The sequence below is a fragment of the Globicephala melas genome, chromosome 6 (assembly GCF_963455315.2).
Source record: "Globicephala melas chromosome 6, mGloMel1.2, whole genome shotgun sequence".
NCBI classification, from domain to species: Eukaryota; Metazoa; Chordata; class Mammalia; order Artiodactyla; family Delphinidae; genus Globicephala; species Globicephala melas.
Window position 1 is genome coordinate 42,919,970 of NC_083319.1, and position 10,535 is coordinate 42,930,504.

Below are 10,535 nucleotides of genomic sequence, written 5' to 3' on the forward strand. Positions count from 1 at the left end.
CCTCCCCTTGAGCATAGGCAAGACCACGATCAACATCACTTCCATGATTAGATTACGTCATATGACAGAGGTGAAGGGAGTTCCTAGATGTAATGTCCCCTAATCAGTTGACTTTAAGTTAATCAAAGGGAAGATTGTCCTGGGTGGCCTGACCAAATCAGCCCATTAGAAGAAGTCCTAGGGACTTCCCTGGTGGTCCAGTGATAAAGAATCTGCCTTCCAATGCAGTGTACACAGGTTCGATCCCTGGTCAGGGAACTAAGATCCCACATTTCCACAGGGCAACGAAGGCCACGTGCCACAACTGTTGAGCTCGCACACCTCAACTAAGAGCCCACGTGCTGCAAAACTACAGAGCCCACGCACCCTGGAGCACGCGCACCACAACTAGAGAAGAGAAAACCCGCTCGTCACAGCTAGAGAGAAGCCTGCGCACCTCAACGAAGATCCCGCGTGCCGCAGCTAAGACCCGATGCAGCCAAAAAATAAATAAATAAAAATAAAACAAACAAATAAATAAAAAAGAAGTCCTAGAGGCAGGGAGATTCTCCTGCTGGCCTTGAAGAAGTAGCTTCCATGTCGTGAGAGGGCCACATGGCTGGGACCTGAGGGCAGCCTCTAGGAGCTGAGAGTGACTTTCAGGGGACAGCCATCAAGAACACTAGGACCTCAGTCCTGGAATCACGAGGAACTGAATTCTTCCAACAACTTAAATGAACTCGGACGAGCACCCTGAACTCCAGATGACAGCACAGCCCAGCAAACACCTTGATTTCAGCCTTGTGAGGCCCTAAGCAGAAAACTCAGTTACAATATGCCTGGTTCCTGGCCCCCAGAAACTGTGAGATAGTAACAGAAGATTGTTTTAAGTTGCTAAGTTTGTAGCAGTTTGTCATGCAGCAGTAGGAAAGTAATAGAGATACTATGGCTGAAGTCCACAGCCTTTGGATAGATTTAGAAATAAAGCCTAGAACATCAAGGGTACTTCCTAAACTGAATTTAATATAACATTAATAGAGGGAGATGTTAGTAGATGTACCATGAGAAAAGGAAGCCTTCTGTTGCAGACCCTGACTGTTCACATCAGAGAGAGAGCCGTTGTTCTGCTGATGGGACAGAGTCAGGTTCTTGGGTTGTGAGCACCAGGACCAAGCTGGGAGTTTATGAAAAGGCTATCCTGGAGGTCATGGAATCAAGGAGAAGCCTGAAGAAACAGTCTCAAGATGGACAGGAACCCAGAAACGCCTGGGGTCTCACTACCCAGAAAATCCTTGATGACCTCATGGCCACCAAAAGAAAAGCATTTCATCTGTTCCTTTCCCCTGTCTCCACTGCTATCATCTAACTTCTGCTCAAGGTTGACAGTCTCTGCCAAGTGTGAACAGCCTGACACTGAGCCAGCAGAGAGCAGGATCCCTGAATCAGCAGACCTGCCGGGACCCACAGACTAGTTCCCCCAAAACCATGGTAGCCAGAAGGAGGGAGGCTGGGTGGTGGACCACCCAAAAGCTAAGGGCGTCCACAAAAGTAGGATTGAGCTTGTAAAGGTGGAGTAGAATCTGAGCTCTCCTCCCCTTTATCTGAGTGTTGGAAAGGGGAAATCACTGTTAAAAGGTGAAGAATTTGGAGCTCCTAAACTTCAAAGCTGCAGGAGAGTGGGCCGAGGAGGTGGAGATGCAAGTCGGGGGTGGAGCCGCTGAGATGGCAGGAAGCTGCTTGGGGCGACCCTGCCTTTTGAAAGCCAAGGTTGTGAACAGTTGGGTGCTCCGTGGAAGGGATGGACAGGCTGAGCTTTGTGCCTGAGCAACTGAGAAGAAATACTGAACCATGAAGATGCAGCCCCTGGGAACTGGCAGAAATTGTGGGAGAGCTTCTGACTTTCACAGGCCATGGAACTGGCTGGGGTCTGAGCCAGTAAGACCCTATGAGAAAATGGGGCCCCAGCTGCCACTTCAGTGACATGAGTCTGGCAAGTCGTATATTCTAAATCTCTTTGGAAATTCGTAATGAAACGAGCCTATTAAAGGTTCTGTGCTCTGTTTTGGGCATCTTTACTCAATGTTGTTCTCCTTGTTGTGGTTCTATTTGTTGCTGCAAATTTTCACTGCTGATGGTCAGTAAGTTGTCACTAAATGCTGCATTTGTTGATGGAGTCCTGCTGTAGTTTCAGGGATTTTTTTCCTAACATGCATATGTGCATTCTCATTCTCATGTTTAATGTTCTGGTGAAACATTCCAGTGATGAAATGTTTAAGAATTGGGCGTGCACAGTTACACAATTTCATGAACTGTCATATCCTGTTAATACACATTGCTCTTTGATTTAATATATTCTATCAGTATTGACTAAATACAATGATTTTCATGCAACATTTGTTTATTCATTCCAACAATATTGATGTGCCAGCCACTGCTCCAAGCGCTTGGGGTGCATCAATGAGAAAAAGAGACCAAGATCCCTGCCCCGTCAGGGTGCATGTGACGCGCACACACACACACACGCACACACACACACACACACCTTCTGAGAAGTCCTGAAGTTAAAAAAAAGTGGGTAACTGTTTCAGACCTTGTCCTAAACTTATTTGGACAAGGAACTTCTTTGTGTGTACCTACAACATTTTGTAGAGTCATGGTCTGTATAATATAGCCCTCTGGGAAATACTGACAAAGGCATAGCTAGACTATGTGTACTTCAGAAAAAAATCCATCAATATCATTTGTTTCAACATTTGATAAGAGTCAGACAGCAGAGAGATTACTGATAAATATTCTCTACCAGGGTCTGGAGTGCAGATATTCTTTGTCGCTGCTTAAAGCTACATCCATATGCTTCCCGTGTCCAAAGAGCAGGTGACTTCAGCAGATGGTGCTGAGGCCTCATCTGAGACTGTTACTTGACTAGATGTCGATCCCTCACCCACTGACAGGGCAGGGATATTTCCAAGGGATTCCGGATCAAACAGTGCTGCGATTAGATGTGCGGTGGTCTTCGTCTCTTACTGGACTGTGACACTCTTAAGTTAGGACCTGTCGATTTATATCCGCTCCCCGAGGGATCCAGCATGACACCCAGCACATAGTTAAGCGTGTAGTCCACTCAGTTGACCTTAAGAGAACATATCCAGTCTTTTACACGAATATCTACCACCTTCACGTGCTCGGCTGATTTATGGGTTGGTAGTTTTTGACGGGAAGTAATGGATCTTGGTTAAGTGTCTGTATAACTGTGAGATGCTTGAGGAGAAGGCACTTTGCATTGACCCCAGTGGGTTTCCTTATTCACCCGGTTACTGCAAGGAATCTCATGTCATTGCTTGGAAGGGTAGCTGAGTGGCTTTGGGCCATGTTGGCACAGTCCATCTGAGATGGAAAAACCTGAGGTCCAGAGCTCCCAGGATTACTGATGAATATGTGATAAGGGAGGGAAATTGGTTTGGGGTGACGTCGTCTCTTGGAGGTACCTGCCTGTGATGCTTACTGGTTATTTTGGGGATGAGTAAGACACAGGAGAGAGGTGGGCTGACACATAGGTCATATTGATGATTTTTAGGGCCAACCCAGAATAGCCTTAACCTTGGGTCCCAGGAGCAGAAACGGCCCCTCATCCTTTGTGGTTCTGTGCCGTGTGTTCCTAGTTCTTTAACGGTGCCAATCCCTTATGTCCTCAACTAAGTGTAATTCGCTCATCCTCTTGGAAATTATGATGACTGCTTCTGGGTTAGAAAGAGCGATTAGGGTGGTTATGTTTTCCTTTACACTTTGAAAGAAGGGCATCCACAAGACTCAGTGTTTATGGAACCTAATGATGAAGGAATACATCCTTTAGCACCGTTAAACGCTAACGTTGAAAAGATCTCCCCCACTCAGTTCTCTGTGGTCACTTTACCAATGAGGAAACTGAGGCCTCAGGGTCAGATGAATTGATCCTAATAAGGCTCCTAATAGGTGGATGAACAGGAGTTTTATCCTGAGTCCCTTCCTGCCCGCACGAAGCTTCTCTAACAGGTATTTTCTCTGCGGGGTGCATCCCAGCCTCTTGTGCTAGGCACTCCGGCACTGTGCTGGGGGCCCACTAAACAATGAAGTCACCCGCAAAAAGCATAAAAATACAAGAAACCTGACACCTAATGGACCATGGAAAGGGCACTCAATTACTGTACAAGAGCTGAACAAGAAGACAGAGCCCGAGTTCCCCTTCAGTTGGGATCGTGGGCACTGAGCGATTCGAAATTCTCACTGCTGTATGCATGTCTGTAAATGGCTGTGATTTTTTATTTGGGGGTTACAAATTTTAGCAAGTAGGTGAAGTTGCAAATACAGAATCCATGAGTAAGGAGGACCACTGGTATGTGTTCCTGATTTCGTGGTGGCCCGTGAGCCCCAGGCGCTTAGGAAGGCACGAGGGAGTGGGTGAGGGCCAGGCCCCAATCACTTCCATCTATCGGGAGTTTACTGGGCTCTGGGCACTGTGCTGACACTTTATATTTTGCTGGGCTGACTGCAAGCCCCATGGCAGAAATGATTAGAGACCGCAAGAGCCCCTCACCTTGCATTGGTGTAGCCCATCTTGTAAATCAAGGCTCAAGACCAGTGAGCGTGAAGGCTTGTGGGTGGAGACAGGAAAGTCTGACCGGCTGGGAACCAGAATTCTAACCAGCATCCTGCTGCCCCTGGGACAGGTGCCCTGAGGAGGCAGAGGGGCACAGAGTACCAGCGTCTTCCTGCCCAGATCCAGCTTCTAGTTGGCCCCGGACCACTTCATCACACTGATTTTCCGTGTTCTCTTTCCGTGTTCTCATGTTCACGTCTGGGTGTGTGTTTGGGGGTGTGGGTGGAGTCTGAGTCACTCCGAGGCACACAGAAGGGATTTCTAGAATTACGCCTGGCCCTAAGATGGCCTTTAAAGAGAGAGACGTCCAGAGAGAGCTCTGGCTCCATGTCAGGGGAAGCATTTCATTTCTTAATGTTTGTTCTTCAGCTCAGCCTTGGAGGTGCCTGCCTGGCTGGTATTACTGAATTAACTCTTGAATCTAGTATTTACTTCCCTTTGCCTTCGACTAGAAAAGCCGTTTTACAGGAGTAGGAGGGAGGATTTTTGTTTCTGGAGTTGCCTTAAAGAGGCCTCCTCCTACTCGGAGGGCTTCTCTTGAATGTCAGCAGTGCCCCAGGAAGAACACTGGGGACCTTGCACCTACTCCAGGGCCAGCCTCTGCCTGTCTTGGATTTCAGGGTTTCTGGAAACAGCTGGTCTGGGTCCCAGGCTGGTTGACACAGCATAGACTTTACAGAAACAAAGAATGTAATATGACACCTTGCGAAACAGGGACATAATACAATGGTCTGCTTAAGGAAGTAATGAAGGAAAAAAAGAAATGGCAACATTCTCTAAATTTTGTGAAAAGGAGTCTGAATCAGAAACAATTCCAGCTTTCTCCACTGGGGGGTGTTTTCGTTTAATGTTACAATATGCTTGCAGTCTCAGGGCAGGTTCACAATCCAACTTAGTTCTGGGCTTTGCCCTTGGAAAATTTTGAAGAGTTGGGGAAATGTACTTAGGTGGAATTCTCTTGCTTTTTACACTAATTAAATATTTTTTTTTAGAGGATTCTTTTTCCATGTCCTATATGCCTATTACCATCATTCCCATAAAGACTGGAAACTTGAGTATAAAAACAAAGTCTTCTTCACAGTTGTAGTCTCATACTGAGCACTGGGGCTGGCAAAGGGTGGGCGCTTCATAGTTACGTTGCCACTGATTCGATGAAGGAGGGAGTGGAGATTGCAGCAGAATCCTCCTTCGATGCACTTACTTAGAGATTATCTGTCTATACCAGAGTCAGCAAACATTTTCTGTAAAGGGTCAGCGAATAAGTATTTATGGTCAGCTTTGTGGACCACACAGGCTCTGTTGTAACAACCTGACGCTGCCTTTGTAGCAGTGACATCAGCCCAACAGTGACAGGGCGTGACTGTGTCCTAATAGAACTTCGTTTACAAGAACAGGCGGGGAGCTGGACCTGGCCCACCTGTTGTTGACCTTGGTCTATACAAAAGCACACATGGGCACCTTGCAAACCTTGGAGGTCTCTGAGACAAAGAGAAGAGACTGGGAGTCTGTGAGCGGCAGAGACAATGCTATGTGTTGACCACATCTCGTGTCCTTCCGCCAGGAGGACCACGTTTCCCAGCCTCCTTTGCAGTCAGATGGCCCCTTGTGACGAGTTCTAGCCCGTGAACCATGTGTCCACCACGTTCAGACCTGGCCCATAAAACATCCTGCCTACTGCTCCGCGTTCTCTTCCTCCACCTGCTTACTGGGTGCAGACGATCCCCTGCAGGACTTGAGGGCCCTGGGAGCTGGCAGAGCCACTTGATGGAGGGAGCCTGGGGCCCTGGATAACTGCACGGAGCAGCGTCCTCCCCAACCCCACCATCGGTACATGTTGGACTGGGAAGGAGCGTAAAGTAAACCTGTGTGGGGTGTCCGTCGAGGTACTGACAGTTGGGGCCATTAGCCTGTTCTCTCTAGTATTACCACACTTGGGCTCAGATACGGGTAAAGGAAAGACACCGAAGAATAACTGCTCAGAGCCGTTCTCTCCAGGCCACACAGCCTCCTGTCTGGAGGACCTGTAGTGTTTGATGGGAGAGAAGGGCGATCAGGAGGTTTGGGTGCTCGCGTTCTCTTGGAACGTATGTGTATAGGAAGTGGTCCTACAGTTTGGGTCTGAGAATCTGGGGCCTTGAAGAGAGAGCCACTGGGAGGCAGGATGGGGGCATGGCAGACATGAGGAGACCAGAGATGAGTGGCTTTTTAAAAAATCACACATGATCCACACTAGGCCCCCCGGCTGTGGCCAGTGCCTTCAGTGCATTGGTTTGTCTCTGCTGGTTCACGTGGGTTTCTTGGAGCTAGCCCGGGACTTCTCCATTCTCCTGTTGCTTCTCTTCTTTCTCTTTATGGGTGCATAAAGTAAACTTTGATAGCCGCTAAAATGAATCGACACCAAAACTTCAGTGGCTTAGCAAAATCAGTGTTTGTTTCTGGGCCGCGTCTGTCTCAATCCAATGGGAGTTGGTGAGTGATGGGCTCTGCTCCGCATACTTCCTCAGGGATCCAGGTCTCCTGCACCTGGAGGCTCCCCTCCTCTTGGCCCTCATCATCCTGTCCTTTCAGCTGAGAAATGAAAAAAGGTAGAGTGGAGGAGGATTGCATGGGAAGTTTTTAAAGCCAGCCCTGGTAGTGGTGTGCGTCATGTCAGCCCCGATTTCATCACTCAGAACTCAGTTACGTGACTGCAAGGGAGACTGGGAAATGTAGCCCAACCTATGAGCCCGGTAGGGAAATAAAACAGGACCGGTGGACCCAGAGCAATCTTTGTCTTAATGGGAAAACGCTTTGAGCTCCCAACAACCAACTTTACATTAAATTGGAACCAGCCTATTCTTGAACTGAGACCTTGCCTGTGCTTTTTATATCTGTAAGCCTTTATTATGCCTTATTTTCTGGAAGGGCCACAGACAGAGTCCAATACCAAAGAGAGAATAAGATTTCTTATAGCTGATCGTGGTACTACAGGAAGCCAGCGGGGGAGCAAAGCATTTATTACTTTCCCTTCAAGGGGGGCGGTGGAGGGTTGGGGGGTATCTTTTGGTCTAGAAGCCCCCCACCCATCCCCAGCCCTGCTCCTCTGGTCTCTATTGTTTTTCTGCCCCTCTGCCTTTCTCTGTAAGTCCTGGCCTTCCCAACATCAGGGCCCTGGCCACCGTCATTCCCAGCTTTATGTGGGAAGGACCTGAGTGTATCCTGGCATAGACGCTCCAGTCCTCCCAGCAGATTCTGCAGAGAGGCACAGGTACAAAAGAGACAGATCCTTCTCTTGCTAATTTGAACAGTCTCTCATAACCCAATTTTGATGTGCTAAAAAAACCTAGAAAAACTCTCAACTACAGGAGGGAGGGGGAGGAAGAAGGTGATAGGGACAGAAAATCCCAACTTGCTGTGGAACATGACCATGTTATTATATGTGACCTCTGGGCACATGCAGTTAAAAGGGCCTAAAACAAATGATTTTCTGAGAGGCAGCTTCCATTGGACCAATATACTCATTTCTTTCTGGGGGGGTGCAGAGTGGGGGGTGGGCTCTACCTTGAATATATTCAGGACCCTGGCACCTGAGGGAGTTCAGGTGCTTTCCAAAGCATCTCAGGGGAAGGAATGTTGTGTGAAAGGTGATATAGCAAAGAACTGGTCTGGTCCCTGCACTTTCACGGTGCTGCCTTTAACAAGCACACTCGGGAATCCACATTCATGAGTACACGAAGGGCAGACACAGCCCTTCTCTTTATGAACATCAGGGCAACTCTGGTGGGAAATCTTAGCCCATCCTGTCACTCACCCCCAATTGAAATGTCTCCATTTCTTTGATCTTTTAGCGTTTGTGTGCGGATCTGTCATTTTGGAACCCTCAGGGGCAGGGCCACAGTCCTCTTTATATTCCCAGGAGCAGGCCTGGATCTAGCAGGGAGTAGGCATGTGATACTGTGCCCTGAATGATGATGGAGTCTGGGTGCGAGTGCCTCGCTGAGTTTGGGTCCATTTCGGTCACCCCAACTGAGGCCTAAACTGTTACCATCACCTGGACCTACGGTTATAGGGTATTTTGCCCCTAAAGAGAATTCAATGGACCAGCATGGAAGATTCCTGATTTGATCAGGAACTCAGTCACTCAAAGTGATGTGGAATAATGGATTCGTTTTAGGGATTGCATTGTATGTAGCTGTTGGAGTCGTGAAGATGTTGGAACTGCCTCTGCATATCTGGTGTTTGGGCAGCAGGGCTGGTAGTCGGGGAGAAAAGCTGGATGTGAAGGAGCCAGAGCAAAGGCAAACTGGAACCTACAGAGACAGATGGGAACCCATGAAGGCGAATGGACCCCGTGGGGACTAAGTGGAACCTGCATCTGCCTCTCACATCTCCGTGTTGACAGTGCAGGTGACTTGCAGCGGAAACTGGCATCCTTTGCTGTGGACCTGCGTGTATGTCTGCCCCAGGATGTGGAGAAGTTGAAGGAGAAGGTCCAAGTGGGAGCTAGGGGTGCTGAGGCCCAGCTGCTGCACACGCGCCCCCCCCCATCAGTGAGGTTGACCAGACCAGTCACAATGTGTGTGTGTGTGTGTGTGTGTGTGTGAGTGTGTGTGTGTGTGTGTGTGCACGCATGCATGTGTGCATTTGTACTAAAGCAGAGCTCTGACCTTCAGAGCACGACGGCCGCTGTTTCTCCCGACTCGCAGATCCCTTTCAAACTTCTCTTGTAGCAGATCCTAACCCAGAGTCCTACAGGGAAGGGAGCGTGCTTCGCCAAGTTGACACAGCGTAAGGCCAAAGATTCTATCTCTCAGCTGCATTATTAACACTCACTGTAGCTTTGGATGTTTGTGCCAAAGTAATTTATGGCAGGACTCTTTGGAAAGAGCCTTTTAAGTTAAACCCACTGAAATTTTGACTGACAGGAAAAAATAAAGTAACTTGGCTTTTCATGCCAACGCTTTGTGGCCAGTGAATTCTGTTATTTATTTTTGTTGGAGAGGAGATAAGGAGAAAGAGGAGGACAAAGATTGGAGTAGAAATAAAGATTTCTTTTGAATCTTGAATTGGGTTAGAAAAGCTTCCTTCCCATTCTGAGTGTGGTGGAAGACTGCCTTTCTATGAGGAGAAATCTAGGTAGCTTTAGAACAGTGGTTAAATATTCAGATGCCTGCACAGTGGGTCGGCTGGGCTGGTGGCAATGGTGGCATCCCTGCTGGAGCCAAGAGTTGCTAAAGAAATGGGAATTAGAAAGTGATCAAAAGAAGCTGGAAAACCAGTTTTTGAAAATGTGAAATCTCAAATTAATGGTCATTTTTGTAACTATTCTTGGTGTGCTTGAAAAAAGTATATATTCTAGTTATTTGGAATATAGGGCTCTACATGTGTCCATAAAGTCCAATTTGCTGATTATGTTTGAATTGTGTATATCTTTACTGAATGTTTTGTTTATTCTATCAGTTACTGAGAGAGGTATGTTTCAGTTGCCTGTAAGATGAAGATTTGTCCATTTCACCATTTAGATCTTAGAGATTTTTTCCTTATATTTATATTTTAAGCCTATGTTATTAGCTGCATACAACTTTAGAACTGTTATGTCTTTCTGAACCTTTTTGTCATTTGAAATATCTCTATCTCCAGTTATACTTTTAACCTTAAAGTCTACTTTTTCCCCCCAGCTTTACTGAGGTATAATTAACAAATAAACCTTAAGGTCTATTTTTATGATAATAGATTCCTCCTTCCTCTGGGTTACTGTTTGCATGGTATATCTTTTTTGCATCTTTTTACTTGTCACCTCATTTTTGGAGTTGTCTTATCTTCTTATGCTTGGTTCTTTTTGTTAGTGTGCTGGACACGCATGAAAAAATAATTCGAGGGTAAGGAAGATGCAATCTTCCAAGCTTCAAAAAGAAACTTTCTTTTCTTCTGCCAGGTGTCTGGG

The 10,535-nt window shown here is 47.1% G+C and overlaps 1 protein-coding gene across 1 annotated transcript in view; it reads left to right on the top strand.

The window, feature by feature from the left end:
• GNA14 (G protein subunit alpha 14) overlaps nt 1–10,535 on the top strand; it is a 191,815-nt gene that overhangs the window by 165,687 nt on the left and 15,593 nt on the right. The gene's annotated exons all lie outside the window — the stretch shown is intronic.